The sequence below is a fragment of the Sus scrofa genome, chromosome 14 (genome assembly GCF_000003025.6).
Source record: "Sus scrofa isolate TJ Tabasco breed Duroc chromosome 14, Sscrofa11.1, whole genome shotgun sequence".
In the NCBI taxonomy this organism is placed as follows: Eukaryota; Metazoa; Chordata; class Mammalia; order Artiodactyla; family Suidae; genus Sus; species Sus scrofa.
The window spans coordinates 6899779-6919118 of record NC_010456.5 but is presented as its reverse complement, the minus strand read 5'-3'; the positions used below and the strand labels follow the sequence as shown (position 1 = coordinate 6919118).

Here is a 19340-nt window from a genome sequence, read left to right as displayed (position 1 = left end):
TGTGGCTCAGATTTGATCCCTGGGTGCAGCCAAAAAAAAAAAAAAAAAAAATAGGACATGACTTTCAGACTCCCTGGGCAGGGCTGTCTCTGTTCTCTTCCCTGCCCACCCCCTGCCCAAGCTCCTTTATTCTCAAACTCCGTGGTGCTTCTCCTGTAGCACTTCCACACTGTCCACACACCACAAACGTGCACCTCCCTCCCACATAAAAGCCAAGAGAGCAGGACCCACAGACTTCATCTGTGTGTACACATACAGTCTTGCACGTAGTGGGCACCTAAGCAGTAATCGTTAAATGGATGGAATATAAAGAAAGGACAGTGCAAACATTTTCTCAGCGGAGTCTCTTTTCCCTCTGGCTTACATTTGTATAACTATTTGCAAATTACGTTCCCACCCATTATTGGATTTCATCCTCACATCTACCCTTTGAAGTTTGCAGTTGAGGCCTGATTTATCTCCCTTTGACAGCTTGCTTACTTGATTCCCTCAGGGAGGACCTGGAAGAACTAGAACCGAAACCTGCATCTTTTGAGTGTTCGCTGTGCTTAAATAGGGACTTTAGGAAAGCGGAGGACCATTCCCAAGCTGACTGGATCCCACAGGAAGGTGTTTGACTTTGCTAGGCCATGTGGGTGCAAGCAGATTGGGGAGTACAGAAAGTTAGCACACACAACATACATGACGTGACAGAGGAAGCCCTCCGTCCTGCAGGCCTGCAGCTATTCTGGACCATTTCAGCTTCTTCCTACCGTGGGGCTTCCCTGCCTGGGGCGGCCTTACCACTCACTGCTGTGACTTGTGGTCAGGCCACGCTCTCCCCAAGCTTCTTCCTTCTCAGCGAAGAGCATGGTAATGCCTAGAAGACAGGGCGCTGGGAGATTATGTTCAGCATCATTTGGGGCACAGTGTAAAACTCTTATTTTAGCTGTTTGTAAGTGTTATTGAATCTAGTCTCTGCTGGCTGCTTACAAAGTCAGTACTCACAAATGGTGGAAAGGAAAGGTGCCTTTAGTCAGAATGCTGGCAATCTGGGGAGTTGGTAGACTCAGCGTCTTGCAAAAAGCGTGTCCAAAGATTCTTCTTGGCCACCAAAGCTTTTAAAGGGAAACGGGAAGTAATATCAGCTAATCCTTGAGATCGGGGGTCCGAGTCATTGCCATCCCCCTCCTTGGGCAGCCTTGTTGACTCTGTGATCTTCCTCTAGATTGTCTTGTTCACATGGTTTGGTCATACGGTTTGTTCGGGAGATTGCTTGCTGAAAGGGAAGAAGCTAGGGAAGAGATCACGGTACCTGTTAATTACTTATTCATTTCTGCTTCTTTGACCTACAGATAGAAGTGACAACTTAGGCAAAGTATCCTATGACGAAACGATTTGAAAGGTGTACTTGAGCCATGGGGGTGCCTGGTTTAAAGATTAGTTACAGTGTAATTTTGCTAACATAGCAAGAAAGGGGGCTTCCTGCAGAGGGTGGTTTCCTTCAAAGAGCTGTTTACAATAAGAGGTGAGGGGAGTTCCCGTCGTGGCTCAGTGGTTAACAGACTAGCATCCATGAAGATGCAAGTTCGATCCCTGTCCTCCCTCCATGGGTTAAGGATCCCACATTGCTTCGAGCTGTGGTGTAGGTTGCAGACGCAGCTAGGATCCCGTGTTGCTGTGGCTGTGGCGTGGGCCAACAACTGTAGCTCCAATTCAACCCCTGGCCTGGAAACCTCCATATGCCTCAGGTGTAGCCCTAAAAAGACAAAAAAAAAAAAAAAGAGGTGAAGGGACTTTGGAAAGAGTAGTTGAAAAGAGTCAAGTATATTGAATTCTACAACTTCTTAGTCAAGGATGTTTTCTTGGAGTCCTCACTGTGGCTCAGTGGGTTAAGAACTGATATTGTCTGTGTGAGGATGCAGGTTCAATCCCTGGCCCTGCTCAGTGAGTTAAGGATCCAGCGTTGCTGCAAGCTGCGGCATTGATCATAAATGCAGCTCAGAACCGGTGTTGCAGTGACTGTGGCGTAGGCTTCAGCTGCAACTGCAGCTGTGATTCGATCCCTAGCCTGGGAACCTCCATATGCCGCAGGAGCAGCCCAAGAAATAGCAAAAAGACAAAAAAAAAAAAAAAAAAAAAAAGTTTCCTTAAGTATTATACTGTTTAAGTAAATCTATTGAGGTAACTTTCAAATTGGCAATTACGCTATTAAAGTTGTTTTCCTAAATCCATTGTTCTGGTGGCTAATGCATTTAAATAGAGCCCAGTATAGTTTGTCGCATGTAGATAGTCCTCAGTGAATCTTTGTGGATTTAATGCATATTGAACTTTATTTATTTATTTATTTATTTGGTCTTTTTAGGGCTGCACCCGTGGCATATGGAGGTTCCCAGGCTAGGGGTCAAATCAGAGCTGTAACCACTGGCCTAGGCCACAGCCACAGCAATGCCAGATCCGAGCCATGTCTGCAACCTCTACCGCAGCTCATGGCAACACTGGATCCTTAACCCACTGAGCAAGGCCAAGGATTGAACCTGCGTCTTCATGGATGCTAGTCAGATTCGTTTCCACTAAGCCGAGACAGGAACTCTGCATATTGAGCATTTTTTTAATGTACATGGACCTGTGCCAAATGTTGGAGGATATTCAAAAGGCTTTAAGAATCCATCTTTGGAGTTCCCACTGTAGCACAGTGGGTTAAGAATCCGACTGCAGTGCCTCACATCTCTGCAGAGGTGCAGGTTCAATCCCCAGCCTGGTGCAGTGGGTTAAAGGAACCGGCATTGCTGTTCCTTGGCCCAGGAACTTCCATATGCTGTGGCCGTGGCCACACACACACACACACACAAATCAATCCTTGTCTTGACCAGCATATGGAAAGTGACAGGGGTCCACAGGAATGACAGTGGATCACTAGACATCTGTGTGGCATCATCAAAAAAGCCTTCAAACAGGGTATGATTTTAACTGAACCTGAAAGGTGTCCTGTTGCTGTGGGGAATGAAAGAGGAGGGGGTTCCGGCTAGAAGGATGGTGTGGAAAAGGTGTGCGGAGATAGAATGCATCAAGAGTGTTGGGGGCCAGAGTTCTCGTTGTATCCATGAGGACACGGGTTTGATCCCTGGCCCTGCTCAGTGAGTTAAGGATCTGGCGTTGCCGTGAGCTGCAGTGTTGGTCACAGACATGGCTCCAGTCTGACGTTGTTGTGTAGGCCGGCAGCTGCAGTTCCAATTCAACCCCTAGCCCGGGAACCCATATGCCATGGGTGTAGCCCTAAAAAAACCAAAAAAAAAAAAAAAGCGTTGGGGGCGGACAGTCAGGAAGCCAGCCTGGGTTTAGTAAATAGTGACTTGGGTAGAGGCTTTGTGGATGAGAGCTGGCACTCTAGTTGGGGCCACATTGTAAGTGCTTTCATTGCCACGCTGAGGAATTGAAATTGAGCCTAGGCTTTTGGAAATTGAAGGTTTTTGAGCAGGGAAGTGGCAGGGCAAAAGCAGTGATTTAGGTTAATTTGGCAGTGGTCTGCAAGATAACTCAGAAAAGAGAAAGAATGGATCCTGGTAGGGGGACTAACTTGGATAGTAGCTTCCAAAATTTTTTTACCACAATTTGCAGTCAGAAATGCCTTTCATTTCAATGGATATGCATGCTCACACACACACTTGACATGTTTCACATTGCATGTGTACAGAGATTCTTTCTATGATGTTATATATATATATATATGCTTTTTTTTTTTTTTTTTTTTGGGTCTTTTTAGGGCCGCACTCACAGCATGTGGAGGTGCCCAGGCTAGGGGTCAAAGTGGAGCTGTGGTCTCCGGCCTACGCCACAGCCAGAGTAACATGGGATCCAGGCTTTGTTTGCAACCTACACCACAGCTCACACAATGCCACATGCTTAACCCACTGAGCCAGGCCGGGGACTGAGCCCGTACCTCATGGGTGCTGGTCGGGTTCGTTAACTGCTGAGCCACGATGGGAGCGCCTTCCATTTTGTTTTTTAAAGAATGACCCACTTTAGTTGATTTCATGATGGATTTTGAGATATGTTTATGATGGAATAATGCATAGCAGTGTAAATGGTGAGTGATGAGTATTCTACATACAACCTATTTTGAAAAACACTTATCCGGGAGTTCGTTAAAAATATTTAGAGTAGAAATTTACCTCTGCGAATCCAGCCAGGTAGAGAGAGTGTTGTTTGTTAATTTGGTTGTTTGTCAGGGGTTATAATAAATACAGAAGAACCCAGGCTGGTCCTTTATAAGAACTTATTCCATAGATTTGAAAACCACGAGTCACCTTATAGAAAAGAAAACCCAAGTGGACAAAAGCCTAAACCAAGATGTTCCATTTATTTGTAGTCAGGGAGGAGCAGATTAAACCAACAATGAGAAATGAGATGCCATTTCACCGCCATTGGACTGGCAAGAATGGTAAATTGCGTCTGGCAATGCCAAGTATTGGAGGATGAGGAGCGGTGGGAACCGGCAGCCACTGCATGGGGTGGAGGTGGGCAGAGGAGCGACACAAAAATGGCTCTGAGAGTTTGCAACACCTCACACAGTAGGAGACAGGCCTAGCCCTCACACAGAGAAACTTCTCCACCTGCACAGCAGCAGACCTGCACAGGAGTGGTCACGGCTTCTTTGTTTGCAGAGGTCCAGCCTCTGAAGAATGGGAAAATAAAACATGGTATCATGACACAGTGAAATATGTAGTGATGAAAATGAGTGAAGGAGAGCTGTGTGTGTATCTACAGGGGCAGATCTCAGAAACATAAAGCTGAATCTAAAAGCTGGTTTCAAAATGATACATTCAGTATTGTGCTATTTGTATCATCTAGACTTGTAAGACAATATATTGTGCTTATGGATTCAAACTAATGTAGTAAAAGTATGAGAATAAACCCTAAGTCCGGGGTAGTGGTTACCTGGAGGATAACAGGGAAGGAGGGGAGGAAATGGAATCAGGCTGGAACACTCGGAGCTTTAGCAGGATCGTTGCTGTTGTACTGCTTGAAGAATACGATCTGAAGCAAGTATGGCTCAGTGTAGGAAGTTGGCAACGCTAGGTGGTAGATACATGAGTACTTACTGTGTATGCTTGATACTTTTCTGCGTGGTTACAGTATTTCTGTAATTCTTGACCAGCATCAGGGCCAAGGCTGACCTCATAGAGAATTACTGCCTCCTGTGGCCACAAAGCTGGAGATGACCTAGGGAGGTGGGTCTCTAGGTGAGTTTGCATCCAGCCCTCCTCCTCCTGCTTTCTAGGGGCCAGCCCCTTAACAGATAAGGGGAAAAGGTAGCATGAAAGCTCTTTTTAAGATTCCTGGTTTGGGGAGTTCCCGTTGTGGCTCAGAAATGAACCCAACTAGTATCCATGAGGTTGCGGGTTCGATCCCTGGCCCCCTCAGTGAGTTAAGGGTCCAGAAGTGCCATGAGCTGTAGTGTAGGTTGCAGACGGGGCTCAGATCTGGCGTTCCTGTGGCTGTGGCATAGGCCGGCAGCTACAGCTCTAATTTGACTCCTAGTCTGGGAACCTCCATATGCTGCGGGTGTGGCCCTAAAAAGAAAAAAAAAAAAATCCTGGTTGGTAAGGGACGGAAGTAAGAATGAAATTAAAGCTAGTGCCTCAGAAGCTAACCAGCTGGTCTGGTGTCTCTCAGAGTCTGCGTCTCAGCCACTGTGAACCCATCGAAGGCTTCTCTCTGGCTTGTTCCATAAGCGGGACAAACCTTTCACCTCCAAATGCCTTATGATTCCCTTTTATGAACTGGGAAATCCCACTTTCTACCTCTTCCTGTCTTAAATTAGAATGAGAATAGGTAGTTATTTGTCCATCAAATATGAGAAGTTTTTAAAGAGCTGCCCCCACCAATCCAAACTTCTTCCCCGAATTGCCTTCCTTCCTCTCTCTTCTTGACCTTTTGATGCTCCATCAGCCTCCAAACGTCTGCCACAAATTCTTTCACTACTCAGGAGGAAGTTACCACTCAGTTTCAAGCAAATATGTTAACTTGGGCCTGGTAGTGGTGCCTTGTGACGTGGAACTGCCGCCTGCTCCCGGAACATGTCAGGTTTCCGGGCCATACTTTTCTCTGTGTAACCTTGTTCAGGTTCCCCTCTGGGCCTCCGTTTGATCATCATCATCAAAATACCACCGCTACGACCTTTACGACAGATACTTACAGGCTGCTTACACTAGGCCAGGAACCATTAAAGTCATCTAGCTTTTAAGGTGACTCTCTAAGATAGGTACACTCTGACCCTATTTTATAGACAAGGAAACTGAGACACAGGAAGATGAGGTAGCTTGTGCACATCTCACAGCTGGCAGATCTTGAGCCCAGGCAGTCTGACTCCGGGGCACATCCCCTTACCCAGGGCACTGTCTCTTGAGTGAACTGTGGGAGGGCACCGCTTTGAATGAGCTGACAAGCTAGGAAGCACCTAGCACGGAAACCGGCAATAGTAGCTGCTCAATAAATGGCTGCTTTAATGGGCTGTCTCCCCCGACATTTCTGGGATTCGGTCTGTCTTTCCTTCTCAGAGGTCAGCCCAGGGAGCATGGGGAAGGAGGGATCACAGCTGAGCTGGGTGAGTGTTCTGGTCCAAGTGACAGATCAGCCAAGTCACAGAGTCATGCCTTTTATTTTTAAACACACACATACCTCCTCGGACTGGCGGCCAGCGAGGCTCGTGTTCTCCGTGCTCTGGTTTGGGATCCGGCTAATTTAGGGGAAGGACTAAGGTGGGGCCGGAGAGGCTGTGGCCGACCGTAGGCGCTGGAAATGGGTCAGTCACAGCTCTGCCCATTTCCCCTCCTGACACGGTCTCTCACGTCCTTGCCGGGACTGAACTTGCCTCGGCCCTTGGCACCGCAGCCAACTGGCCCTTCAGAGAGGATGGCATCCAACAAGCAGCTGCCGCACCGGAGCCAGCTGACTCCCCCTAAGCCCTGGCCTGGCCCGCCGCACGCTCTCTCCCATTGTCAAGGTGCTGGTAGCCTTGGGGGGCCTCAGACCAGAGAAGGCTAGGGTGACAGAAGGCTGGGAGGAGGGGGGCTCATCCTTCCAGCCTGCAGAAGCTGCTGCCTTTCGCCCACCTTCCTGCTCTTGCCGAGACAGTGACTCAGGCCCAGACCACTCCCCGGGGAGCCAGGATTTCAGCCACTATCAACTGCCGCCTACTCTTTGCTCTGCTCTCCCTTCATTCTCACCTCTCTCCCCTGCCCCCCCCCACCAAAAAAAAAAAAAAACCCTGTCATCTTTGCCCAACTGGAGATATCAGAAAGATACAGGGTGGGGTAGACTGAATCATTGCCTGGTTCTCTCCACCCCCAGCCAGGCCTAGGCCCAGGCCCGTTCAGTCTCGGTGGAAACAAATTCTGGAGGCCAAGCAAAGGCCAGGGAAGAGGGTGTAGGTTTTTAAGCTCTTCTCGGTCATGGAAGTGGAAGACTCTCTGAAGAAGGCGGGGCCCGAGGGATCTGCTGGGGTGACCAGGGGATCCCCACCCAGCTGCCATCTGGGCCTGCCTCTCATCTCTGCCTCTGCAGTGGAGGGGGTGGGGAAACAAAAGATTGAGAAACCTAGCAAATTGAAAATGCACAAGAGCTGGTTTTGTAAATAGACGTTACACAAGAGCAGGAGTTTTTTGGGAAAGGTTTTACTGAGGCAGACAGAATTAGCCAGCTGGCATCATGCTGCTAATGGAGATATTTACTGTTTGAAAAAGTATATTTGTAGCTTTGGAGAACATCCTGTTGACTTTTCTTTATTGTGAAAGAAAATAGAACCTTTTTTCCCCCCCTTCCCCTCTGTACACATAGAACTTTTTTTTCTTTTTGAGGTGGGGCCTGTTGAGGGTTGGGGAAGGGTAGGGCTGAGAGTCATGTTTTCTCCATTTTGTTGCTGAGACCAAAATACCCTTGCTCCTGCCCTCTGGTGCTCACATTTATGGCATGGCAAGTGGAACCAAGTCGGGAACTCTGGTCCGGGGCCGGGAGCTCACAGCCTGCCTGATGGCTTCCAGAACATCAGGATTCTCTGGGGAGCAAGAGACTCTGCCTATGTACCCGATTCCAAGGGGAGACCCCGAGGAAAGCTCTCGGGAGGAGGAGGAACTGAAGTCCGGAGCCCAGTGAACCCCCATGCCCCATCAGCCCGGCTATGCCAGGGCAGCTCCATCCTCGGAGCTGCTGTGATGCTGTCACTCTTGCCACACACTTTCCAAAGCAGCTGCTTCTGAGGGTGTCCCCGCGTTCCTGTTCACAGGATGAAGTTGGGGGTGGGGGATGGTCACCGAGAAGAGGCAGAGGAGCCGGTTGGTGTGCAGTTGCTGTGCTCTTTCCTCTCGCCATCTTTCACCCCCTCAGTGGCAGAGAATCTGATCCCTCCATCAGGGCACCCGCCCCAGTTTTCTGGATATTTCTGTGGCAGAGTGGAGCACCTTTGCTATTTGGCAGCCTGAGAATAAACCCAGCAGGCTCTCCTCCACCCGTCTTTCCACTCAAGCCCTTGAAAATGTCTTCCCTTGACCCCTGCTCTGATAACGTCACCAGGCTTTACTGCCACTGCCAAAGGCCAGCTCCGTTTGTCTCAGTTTCCACTGAATGCACTTTCCCTTGACTCCAGCTGGTACTTGTGGCTGGTGATTCCTCTTTCGGTGGTATTTTGGCCAGGCAAGGATCGAGAGACCAGGGACAATGGCATTACCTTCCTTTGTCTTTTATATAGCCTCATCTAAGAGTAGGTTTTTCAGGAACCCTAAATTATGGCATTTTATAGGGCCCTTGGGGCAGTGGACTCATTTTACTCATCCATTTAATCATTCATTCCCTGCTTACTGGTGCAGAAAACCAGACTCCAAGCTCCATGAGATCATAGAATGAATCTGCCTTATTCATCCTGATGTCCCTAGAACCTCACATAGTGCTAGGCGTGGAGGAGGCCCTTAATACCTAGTTACTGACTGTTCATTCAGTAAAAGGTTGAAAATAGCACTGTGCCTAGTACAGCACTTGCAGGAGTTGGAAAGAAGCGCAAGATTCAGTCTCTGCGCTTGAGGTGCTGATATGTCACGATCAGAAAGCAAAATGTATGCACACCAGAGTTAATTAGCATGTACCTTTTACCAAGCGGAGTTGACTTCAGTAATGAACAGATGGCTCAGTCTTAGGACAAGCATTTGCACAGTTGGTCACAGCACTAGGTTGTAGGAGAACCAACTGGTCAACTAAACGCGTGTTGAAAAGGCATCGATGTAATTCAGAAATTCAGTCTTTGTGTCTCTCAGTAAACTAGGAACAGAAAAATATTTCTTTACTCTTGGGAGGCTTCCTGGCTGAAACCGGGAGCCCTCCTTATTTTTAACAGTGGAAGATCAGACTCAAAGCATTCTTACTAAAGTCAGAGACATTTTTCTACAATTTCTAGCTAATGTAACAAGGAACAAGAAATTTGTATCAAATATGGGGGAAGAAGAGGGTATTTTGCAGTTATTTTCAAATGATATGACTGTCTATTTGGAACCCAATTTTTTGTTTTTTGTGTTTCTTTTTACCCCCCACCAAATTTCTTGGGCTGTATAGGTTAAGTATGTAGATATGGTGACTGATTGTGGGGTAAATATTTAACATCCAGTAGCTTTCCTGGGTATCAGGAGGATAAAATGAAAAAGAGAATCCATTTGTACTATAGCCAAAAATATGAAATTCCATGGAATGCACCTAAGATGTGTAATGCCAAAAATTTCACATATAAGTGTTACATTGGGATGTTAATATCTAACAAAATAAATGTGAAAGACTATATGAAAATAACCCTTGGAGTTCTGGTCATGGCTCAGTGGTTAACGAATCTAAGATCCATGAGGACTCGGGTTCAATCCCTGGCCTCATTCAGTGGGTTAAGGATCCGGCATTGCCGTGAGCTGTGGCGTAGGCTGGCAGCTGTAGCTCCCATTTGACCCCTAGCCTGGGAACTTCCATATGCCGCGGGTATGGCTCTAAAAGCAAAAAAAGTGGGGTGGGGGGAGTGAAAAAACTCACAAATGAAGAAAATACTTGCAAATCATCTATCTTATTAGACTTAGGGACTTGCACCCAGCATATACAAAGAACTCTAAGTCCTACTGTATAGCACAGAGAAGTATATTCAGTATCCTGAAATAAACCGTAGTGGAAAAGAATATGAACAAGAATGTACATACATGTATAACTGAATCACTTTGATGTACACCAGAAACTAACACAACAGTGTAAGTCAACTATACTTCTATTTAAAAAAATAATAACTCTTCCAATTCAGCAGTTTAAAGAAAAAAGATAACCCATTTTTAAAATAGACTAAGAATTCGAATAAATGTTTCTCCCTCATAAATCCTGCAATAAGCACAGTAAAGTGATTTGATTTTTTTTTTTTTTTTTTTTTTTTGGTCTTTTTGCCATTTCTTGGGCCGCTCCCGCAGCATGTGGAGGTTCCCAGGCTAGGGGTCTAATCAGAGCTGCAGCCGCCAGCCTACGCCAGAGCCACAGCAACACGGTATCCGAGCCGCGTCTGACCTACACCACAGCCCACGGCAATGCCAGATCCCCAACCCACTAAGCAAGGCCAGGGATCAGGGTTCCTAATTGGATTTGTTAACCATTGCGCCACGACAGGAACTCCGTGATTTTTTTTTTTTTTTTTTGAACATAAAATCTATAAATTCAGGGAGAGTAGAAGAGGCAGTGACAGCATTTGGGGCCTGGATTGTAGTTACTTGGGGTAACTGAGTTAGCAGTTCCCAGAAAGCCAGATTGTAAACTGGCCTTTAGGAAAACCAAGAGCTTTCATCACAGAATCCTCAGAGTTTCAGGAACCACTGGCCCTAGGTACCCCCGTCAGTGGGGGTGAAGCAAACACTGGGATCAGGAGGACTGTTTGAAAGCTGTTTATAAATTAGTCGCGAGCCATGCCATCTCTTCCCCAGCCCCACTTCACCAGCGACTGTCCCGTCTCGCCCTTGTGGAAGGACCAAGGGCCCCCACCCCCCGGAGAGGGGAGCAGGGAGATTCTCTGCTGGGCACACAGAGGTGGATTTACTGTGTGAAACTAGTAAAGCTTAAGCTTCAGGACCCCTTGCTTGCATGGACCTCATCCAAGGCCCTGGAAGGAACCCTAACCATGTGTCCACATGATCCTGTGTTTCTGTAAACTTCATAAATGTATTTATACTACACTCACTTAAGAAAACCCCTACCTTCCTGTCCTCCTTCCTTTTTTAAAAAATTTTATTGGAGTATAGTTGACTTATAATGCATTAGTTTCAGGTGTACAACAGAGTGAATCAATTATATATATATATGTAATTTATATATATATATAAATTATATATATATATAAATTATATATATATAAATATATATAAATTATATATATATAAATTAATATATATATAAATATATATATATAAAATACACACACACAATCCATTCTTTTCCCCATATGGGTTATTCCATACTGTTGAGTAGATTTCCCTGTGCTAGACAAAAGCTCTTTGTTAATAATCTATTTTATATGCAGTGGTGTGTATATGTTATTCCCATCCTCCTAATTTACCCCTTCCTCCCATCCTTTTTCTTCTTTATACACCCTTCATGTCAGGCAGCTTTGGAGTAGAATAGACCTTTCTTGGAATGGGACTATTGAGGAGGGTTGTTGAGTTGGGAGTGTGCTGTTTTGACCTCAGTTTGACAGATATTTTTTGAAAAACTTTAATGACATGAGAAATTATGGAGTCCTGAGTTAGAAGTGCACAAATAGGTACCTTTTTGTTTTTTGTTTTTTTGTTTTTTGTTTTGTCTTTTTGCTATTTCTTGGGCCGCTCCCTTGGCATATGGAGGTTCCCAGGCTAGGGGTCGAATCGGAGCTATAGCCACCGGCCTACGCCAGAGCCACAGCAACACAGGATCCGAGCCGCGTCTGCAACCTACACCACAGCTCACGGCAACACTGGATCCTTAACCCACTGAGCAAGGGCAGGGACCGAACCCACAACCTCATGGTTCCTAGTCGGATTCGTTAACCACTGCGCCACGACGGGAACTCCTAATAGGTATCTTTTTGGATCCTCTTTAAATTTGTTTTATAACAAAGAGAAAAATTGGATAAAAAATAGAACACAAAGCAAAAGTGACAGAGGTGAGCAATGAAATCAATAGATATTATCCTGAAATCAAGTAAAGTGTAGCAAAACATTGTCACATTGTACTGAAAGCTAGTAATTCATTAAGAGAATAAGACCAATTTTCAATAGGAGTGGTGATTATTTGATAATCTAGTTACTGAAGAGGAGGAGCAAATCATGTGAACACATTGCTAAAACATTTAAATTCTTAGCAGATTTAGCATGAAAGACAACGAAGATAACATAAGACTCATGATATGTCCTCCTACAAGGACATCAATGACAAACTGATTATTCTCATTAATTCAGGGAGCATTTAAGATTAGTCACTGTGCAAGAAAATTTGAAATGTGCCCTGAAATCTTACAGTTTATTTATGAAAGAAACATGAGATTTTCCTAATTTTATAACAATCTGAAAATTTCTGTTATATTTATATATTACCAATAAGCAGGGGGGAAAAAAGCTTTTCTAAACTGTCAGTAACAGAAAACAAATTTCAATCAACCCTTCTAGAGAAAAGGCTAAATTATCTTTCTTTTCTCTCTAAGAAAATGATTTACCAACTCTGTGTCCCATGAAAAGGCAATCATAGACTGTGCAGCCAACAAAATACAGAGAAATGAATATAAAGGTGTGTCAAGTGGATGATTAATTCAAATATGAGGTTATTCTTGATTTTCTGATGTTCATGTTATTTGTCAGCTTTCATAACTTGTAATTTATCATGCTCTTTTTCTCTGTCTAAATAAACATTCACTTTCAGGTCTATTTTTATATTTGTAATTTCATAATCTCTTCTTAAAAAGAGCATGCAAAGTCGTATAAGCTTCAGGCCCACAAAACCCAGGCCCACTTCAAGCGCAGGTGAGGACAGGGCTTCAGAGGAGGTTGAAGTGGATAAACGTGCCTGGAGCACTGACCCAACCCCCAACCCCAGTTCCCCAGACTCAAGGCCTCTTCTACTCATTGAGCTCCCAAGACAGTGAGCTGGGCCTTTATTCCCAACACAGGAGAATGGAAGAATCTTCTCTAGGGAAGTTTACCTCCCCAGAAAAAAGACTAGATGCTGGTATCAGGGATCCCCAACCAAACTTCACTGCCAGATCATCCTGTACGACAGACCACAGACGTCATTCTGTCTGTTATACTCACAGGTTCTTGTCAGCTTTTTTGTCTCCAGTGTTATATTCAAGAAGACAGCCAAGAGTTACCACCACTCATCCAAGGGACATGTTTAATATGAAAAATGAAGACCAAAGCAAACCAAAAAAGCAACTTGAAGGGAAACTGAGGCTTTAAAGGAAGAAGAAACTTTTTCTTGAGCTATCATGAAGATTCTCAGAGAGAGATGGCGTCCAAGAAAGTTAAAAAAGATAAAAATAAAAAACAGGATACCACAAAGAAAAGAACATCCTGAAAATTAAGAAGAGCTGTTGAAAGTTAAAAACATCAGAGCAGAAATGGAAAACTTTAGAAATATTGGAAGATAAGAAAACATTGAAAAAAATAGAGAAATTAGAGGACTAGCCAGGGAGGGTCGGCATCAGAATTGCAAGAGTTTCAGAAATAAAAAAAATAGAGAAAATGAATGCTTGGGGGGAGGGGTCAACAACAACAACAAAGTTTTCTTTACTCCCAGAACCAAAGATTATAAATTGCCAAATTGAAGGAGTCCTGTGACTCCCCCAGCACAATGGGTGAAAACCAACCCACAGGGTACCTCATTGTGAAATTTTACACCACAGGGGACAAACATGTGATCCTTGAAGCTCGCATGAAGAAAACCAAAAGGTCAGGATTTCCCTGTGGCCCAGCAGTTCAGGATCCCATGTTGTCGCTGCTGTGGCTCGGGTTCGATCCCCTGCCTGGAAACTTCCAAATACCACAGTCATAGCCAAAAGGGGGTGGGAGGGCAGGCCAAAGTTCAGGAATCAGAGTGGCTTCAGACCTTACCACTACAGCAGTACCAGGATGTGAGGAGACAGTGAAAACGTTTTGTGCCTTTAAGATTCTAGAAGAACTCCTATCCAGCTTATAATTCTATACCTAGTCAAACTAGTGTAAAGATAGAATAAAATGGGCTTGGCCTGTGCAGAGTCTCAGAAATGATCTCGCTCACTCTTTCTCTCCACACAAATGAGATGTAAACCAAGAAAGAGGAAGACATGGAATCCAGGTGGAAAAAATCTTAGAAGAGGAAGGAAGCCCTGTGAGGATGGTGGCTGTACAGCAAAGGTGGAGGCAGCCAGTCCAGGCCTGAGCAAGTCAAAGGCTCCAGTAGAGACTGTTTCTGGAAGGGACGATGATGGAACACCTGATCCTAGTGAAATGTGTTGGGAGTGTGTTAGGCAACTGAGGTATGATTAGGAATACATAGAAAATCAAGCATGGGAAAGAAAAGTAAAAATTATTTTCTTTTTTAAGGCCGTACCCATTGCATATGGAGGTTCCCAGGCTAGGGGTCGAATCAGAGCTGTAGCTGGTGGTCTACACCACAGCCACAGCAACGCCAGATCCAAGCCTCGTCTGCCACCTCCACCACAGCTCACAGCAATGCTGGCTCCCCAACCTACTGACGAGGCCAGGGATCGAACCCACATCCTCATGGATACTAGTCAGGTTCTGTTCCGCTGCGCCACGGTGGGATCTCCCTAAAATTATTTTAGGGAAGGCAAAAACTTATGCAGTATTCTTAGTTCTGTATTGCCGTGTAACAGATTACCCCACAACTTGGTGCCTCCCAACAACCATACCAGTTTCTGATTGTCAGGAATTTGGGAGTGGCTTAGCTGAGGTGGGTGGGGGTTGGCTTGGGAACTCTGCTGTCTCCTGAAGGTTTGGCTGAGGCTGCACAGTCTGCTGGCTGCCACATGCAGGAAGGAAAACAAATCACATTAGCTCCTAATCTTTGATTTCGTATTGGTCTAACCAAATCAGTGTAACTCTTTTGAGAAGACAGAGTTGCAAATGTGCCTTTGGATAATAGGGATAAAGACTCAAAAGAGGTGTGTTTGTTTAGTTAAATCTTCCCCTTCCAAAATAAAAAGTCAATAGCTAGGGCCTAAAACCTAACAATCAAGTGTCAATGCACACATTTTTCTCTGTTTTTACCCTTAAAATTTTTTTTTATTGAAGGATAGTTGATTTACATACAGTGTGTTAATTTCTGCTGTACAGCAAAGTGATTCAGTTATATATATGTATATACATATATTCTTTTTTATGCTTTTCTATTACGGTTTATCTCAGGGTATTAAATATAGTTCCCTGGTTCCCTGTGCTATACAATAGGACCTTGTTGTTTATCCACTCTATGTATAATAGTTTGCATTTGCTAACCCCAAACTCCAGTCCATCTCTCTCCTTCCTCCTCCCCTTTGGCAGCCACAAGTCTGTTCTCTATGTCTGTGGGTCTTGCTGTTTCATACGTAGGTCTATTTGTGTCATATTTTAGATTCCATATATGTGATATATGCTATTTGTCCTTGTCTGGCTTACTTCACTTAATATGATAATCTCTAGTTCTATCCATGTTGCTACAAATGGCATCTTTTTTCTTTTTAATGGCTGAGTAGTATTCCATTGTATATATGTACCACATCTTTATCCATTCATTTGTCAGTGGACTTTTAGGTTGCTTCCATGTCTTGGCTATTGTGAATAATGCTGCAGTGAGCACTGGGATGCATGTATATTTTTGAATTATGATTTTTATCTGGATATATGCCCAGGAATGGGATTGATGGATCATATGGTAGCTCTGTTTTTAGTTTTTTTGAGGCACTTCTGTACTGTTTTTCATAGGGACTGCACCAACTTACATCCCACCAACAGGTAGGAGAGTTCTCTTTCCTCTACATCCTCTTCAGCATTTTATTTGTAGACTTTTTGATGATGGCCATTCTTACCTGTGTAGATTGGTATCTCATTGTAGTTTTATTTGCATTTTCCTAATAATTGGTGATTCTGAGCATCTTTTCATGTGCTTATTGACCATTTGTATGTCTTTTTTGGAGAAATGTTTATTTAGTTCTTCTGCCCATTGAGTTGTTTGGGGGTTTTCTTGTTGTTGAGTTGTATGAGCTATTTGTATATTTCGGAAATTAAGCCTTTGTGGGTCAAGTGTTTGCAAATATTTTCTCCCATCCTATAGGTTGTCTTTTCAGTTTGTTTATGGTTTCCTTTGCTGTGCAAAAGCTCGTTAAGTTTGGTTAGTTTCCATTTGTTTATTTTTGTTTTTATTTCTGCAATGCACACATTTTTATTTAGTAATGCAAAGGTATGTATCAAAAACAAACAAAAAAACCCAGGAGTTCCTGTTGTGACTCAGCAGGTTAAGAACCTGACATAGTATCCATGATGATGTAGGTTTAATCCCTGGCCTTGCTCAGTGGGTTAAGGATCTGCGTTGCTGCAAGATGTGGCATAGATTACAGATGTGGCTCGGATCCCTTGTTACTGTGACTGTGGCATAGGCTGGCAACTGAAGCTCTGATTGGACCCTTAATATACTGCAGGTTTGGCCCTAAAAAGAAAAAACAAACAATGACCACCCAGCAGAATGGAAAGTGCTCATCTCAGGCAAGTGAGATTGGGGGTCCTAGAAGCTAATGTTTTACTTAGCATATGTTGTAACCTTGTTAAACTGTATACATGTATAACTTTGATAAGAGCAAAACTTGGATTAATAGAAGGAAATAGTAAGGGTAATAAATACAGATGAATTTTTCTATGTTGGGATGGAAGAGGCAGGTCTTTCTCAGTATGACACTGAAAGAAGACATCATGGCGGGAAAATAGATTTGGTCAATTTGACTTCATACTAATTAAAAGCTCCTGTTGCATTAAACACACACAGGTACAAAAGGGAAAGGTGAACACTAAGCCAGGAGAAAAAAAAAAAAATCCTGATATACCAGCCAAAGGGCTGGTGGCAAAATGTAAACTATTTCAATGCTTTAATAAATGTAAATGTTTCATTTTATCTCTGGAGCAATTTGGCAAATGAATTAAAGCCTTGAACCCACATACATCCTTTGACCCAGCAATACTAATACAAAGGATTTATCCTATGTGACTAATCCTTGATGTGCCCAAAGATTTAGCCACTTGTTTTTGTTTATAATAGAAGAAAAATTTGAAATAGTTAAAATGACATTCAGTAAGCAGTATGGGTTCCAAAAATAAAACCAGTGGTACAGTTGATTAATGCAAAAGTCAGGCGGATGAAGCCCATGTATTGGCACATAAGAATACTCATAATACATGTTGCTTTCGCTTTTTAAAAGTTGTGTGAGTGTTCATATACTATACATACGTCCATGTATATGTGTATACACTGAGATTTGGGGCATTGCTTTTTCTCTTTGGGAATGTGTGTGTGTGTGTGTGTGTGTCCCTTGTGGTTTTCCAAGTTTTTGACACTCATCAGGTGTTATTTTTATAGTAAAGGGAAAAACTTAAGGGTTTTTTTTTTTGTTTTTTGGGTTTTTTTTAGTTCATTTGAAAAATAGGGAAAGTGCAAAGAAGAAAACAGTAATCATATTCTCACCACCCAGAATTAACCAGTACTAACATTCAGCACATTTGCTCCAGGTTTTTTTCTTCCTGCAAATGTGTAAAAAATAATCAACACCAAAATATTAACCTTGGTTATCTTTTTGATATGAGACTGTGGGCTATTTGGGGTGTTTGTTTTTTTCCTTTTTCTTCTCTTCTTTTTCCTCTCTCCTTTTCTCTCTCTTTTAGAGTTTTCTGTATTTCTCACGCTTTTTCTGATGAGCATGTTTTGCTTTTTAAAGAGATGAACTGTAATTAACTGTACAAGGTAAAATTTTTATTTTTTTTTATTTATTTATTTTTTGGTCTTTTTTTTTTTTGCTATTTCTTTGGGCCGCTCCCACGGCACATGGAGGTTCCCAGGCTAGGGGTCGAATCGGAGCTGTAGCGGACAGCCTACGCCAGAGCCACAGCAACGCAGGATCCAGCCGCGTCTGCAACCTACACCACAGCTCACGGCAACGCCGGATCGTTAACCCACTAAGCAAGGGCAGGGACCGAACCCGCAACCTCATGGTTCCTAGTCAGATTCGTTAACCACTGCGCCACGACGGGAATTCCGGTAAAATATTTTTAAATGGCCAAATAAAGTCATAGACATTTGGAAGAAAATAAGCAAGGTTCAGAACAGCTCTGATGCCGCCAGGAGACGGGACAGTTGTTCCTATGGGTGAGGGGGCCATATGTCCCAGTGTCCTGGACAGTCACCATTTTATGCTTTTTGTCCTGATGAAATTATTCGTGACATGTTGGCCCTAAAACATGTTTTGGGAAGGAAGTTACTTATAAGGAGTCTGAATTTGGCAAATAAATGCATAGCCACTTGGCTGAGTCAGGGTAGTTGTATTGGGTAAACGGGAAGGGAAACTGAAAGGAAGGTTGAGACCATATTATAGAGGCATGGTGGCTGCTGGTTTAGGAACTTCCTCCGCAGTTCTAGGGCTGGAGCAGGAAATGTACAAAGTGAGCCTGGAGCATCTGTAGTCCAGAAAATAAGAAAGCACTAAACCAAACACACACACCCCCCCCCCACAGATGTATGTCAGAAGGAGCTCCCAGTGGCCAAAGCTGGAACAGTTTGAGCAACAGAATGAAGTAGCATTGGATTACAACCCATATAAAATAACTATCTATGTGTTTATACTGATATAAATGAATAAATGAAGAGAAATCTCCCATGCAGAATCCCAAATAGCTTAGGCAAAGCTCTGCCCAGAAAGAGGTGGAGGATAACTCCCACTCCCTGAGTGTGGGCTGTGCCTACTGGCTTCCTTCCAGAGAGGGGTGGGAGTGTGGGAGGGGGTGAGGAGCGACTGTAAGTGGAGAATCCTGGGGAAAGGCTCCTTCCACCAGGTGACTGAGGTTCACCTCAACAATAACAAGGCAAGGTGCTAGCTTTTGCCCAGAGTGTGATGTGGTGAGAATGGCACTTTACTTCCTCCTCCCCAGACCCACTCCCCAGTCTAGCCATGAGAAAACAGTAGACAAATGCTGGACTTTAAGTCAAAACTAAGAGAATCTGATTAAAGTATAGGCTTTAATATTTCAGTATGGATTAACTGTGACAAGGATGGCTTACTAGTAGGAAATGTTAATGATAAGCGAAACGAGTGTGGGGTA

General features: G+C 44.0%; 1 protein-coding gene across 5 annotated transcripts in view; it reads left to right on the top strand.

Moving 5' to 3' along the window:
- BIN3 (bridging integrator 3) overlaps positions 1-19340 on the top strand; it is a 52670-nt gene that overhangs the window by 7832 nt on the left and 25498 nt on the right. The window lies entirely within an intron of this gene.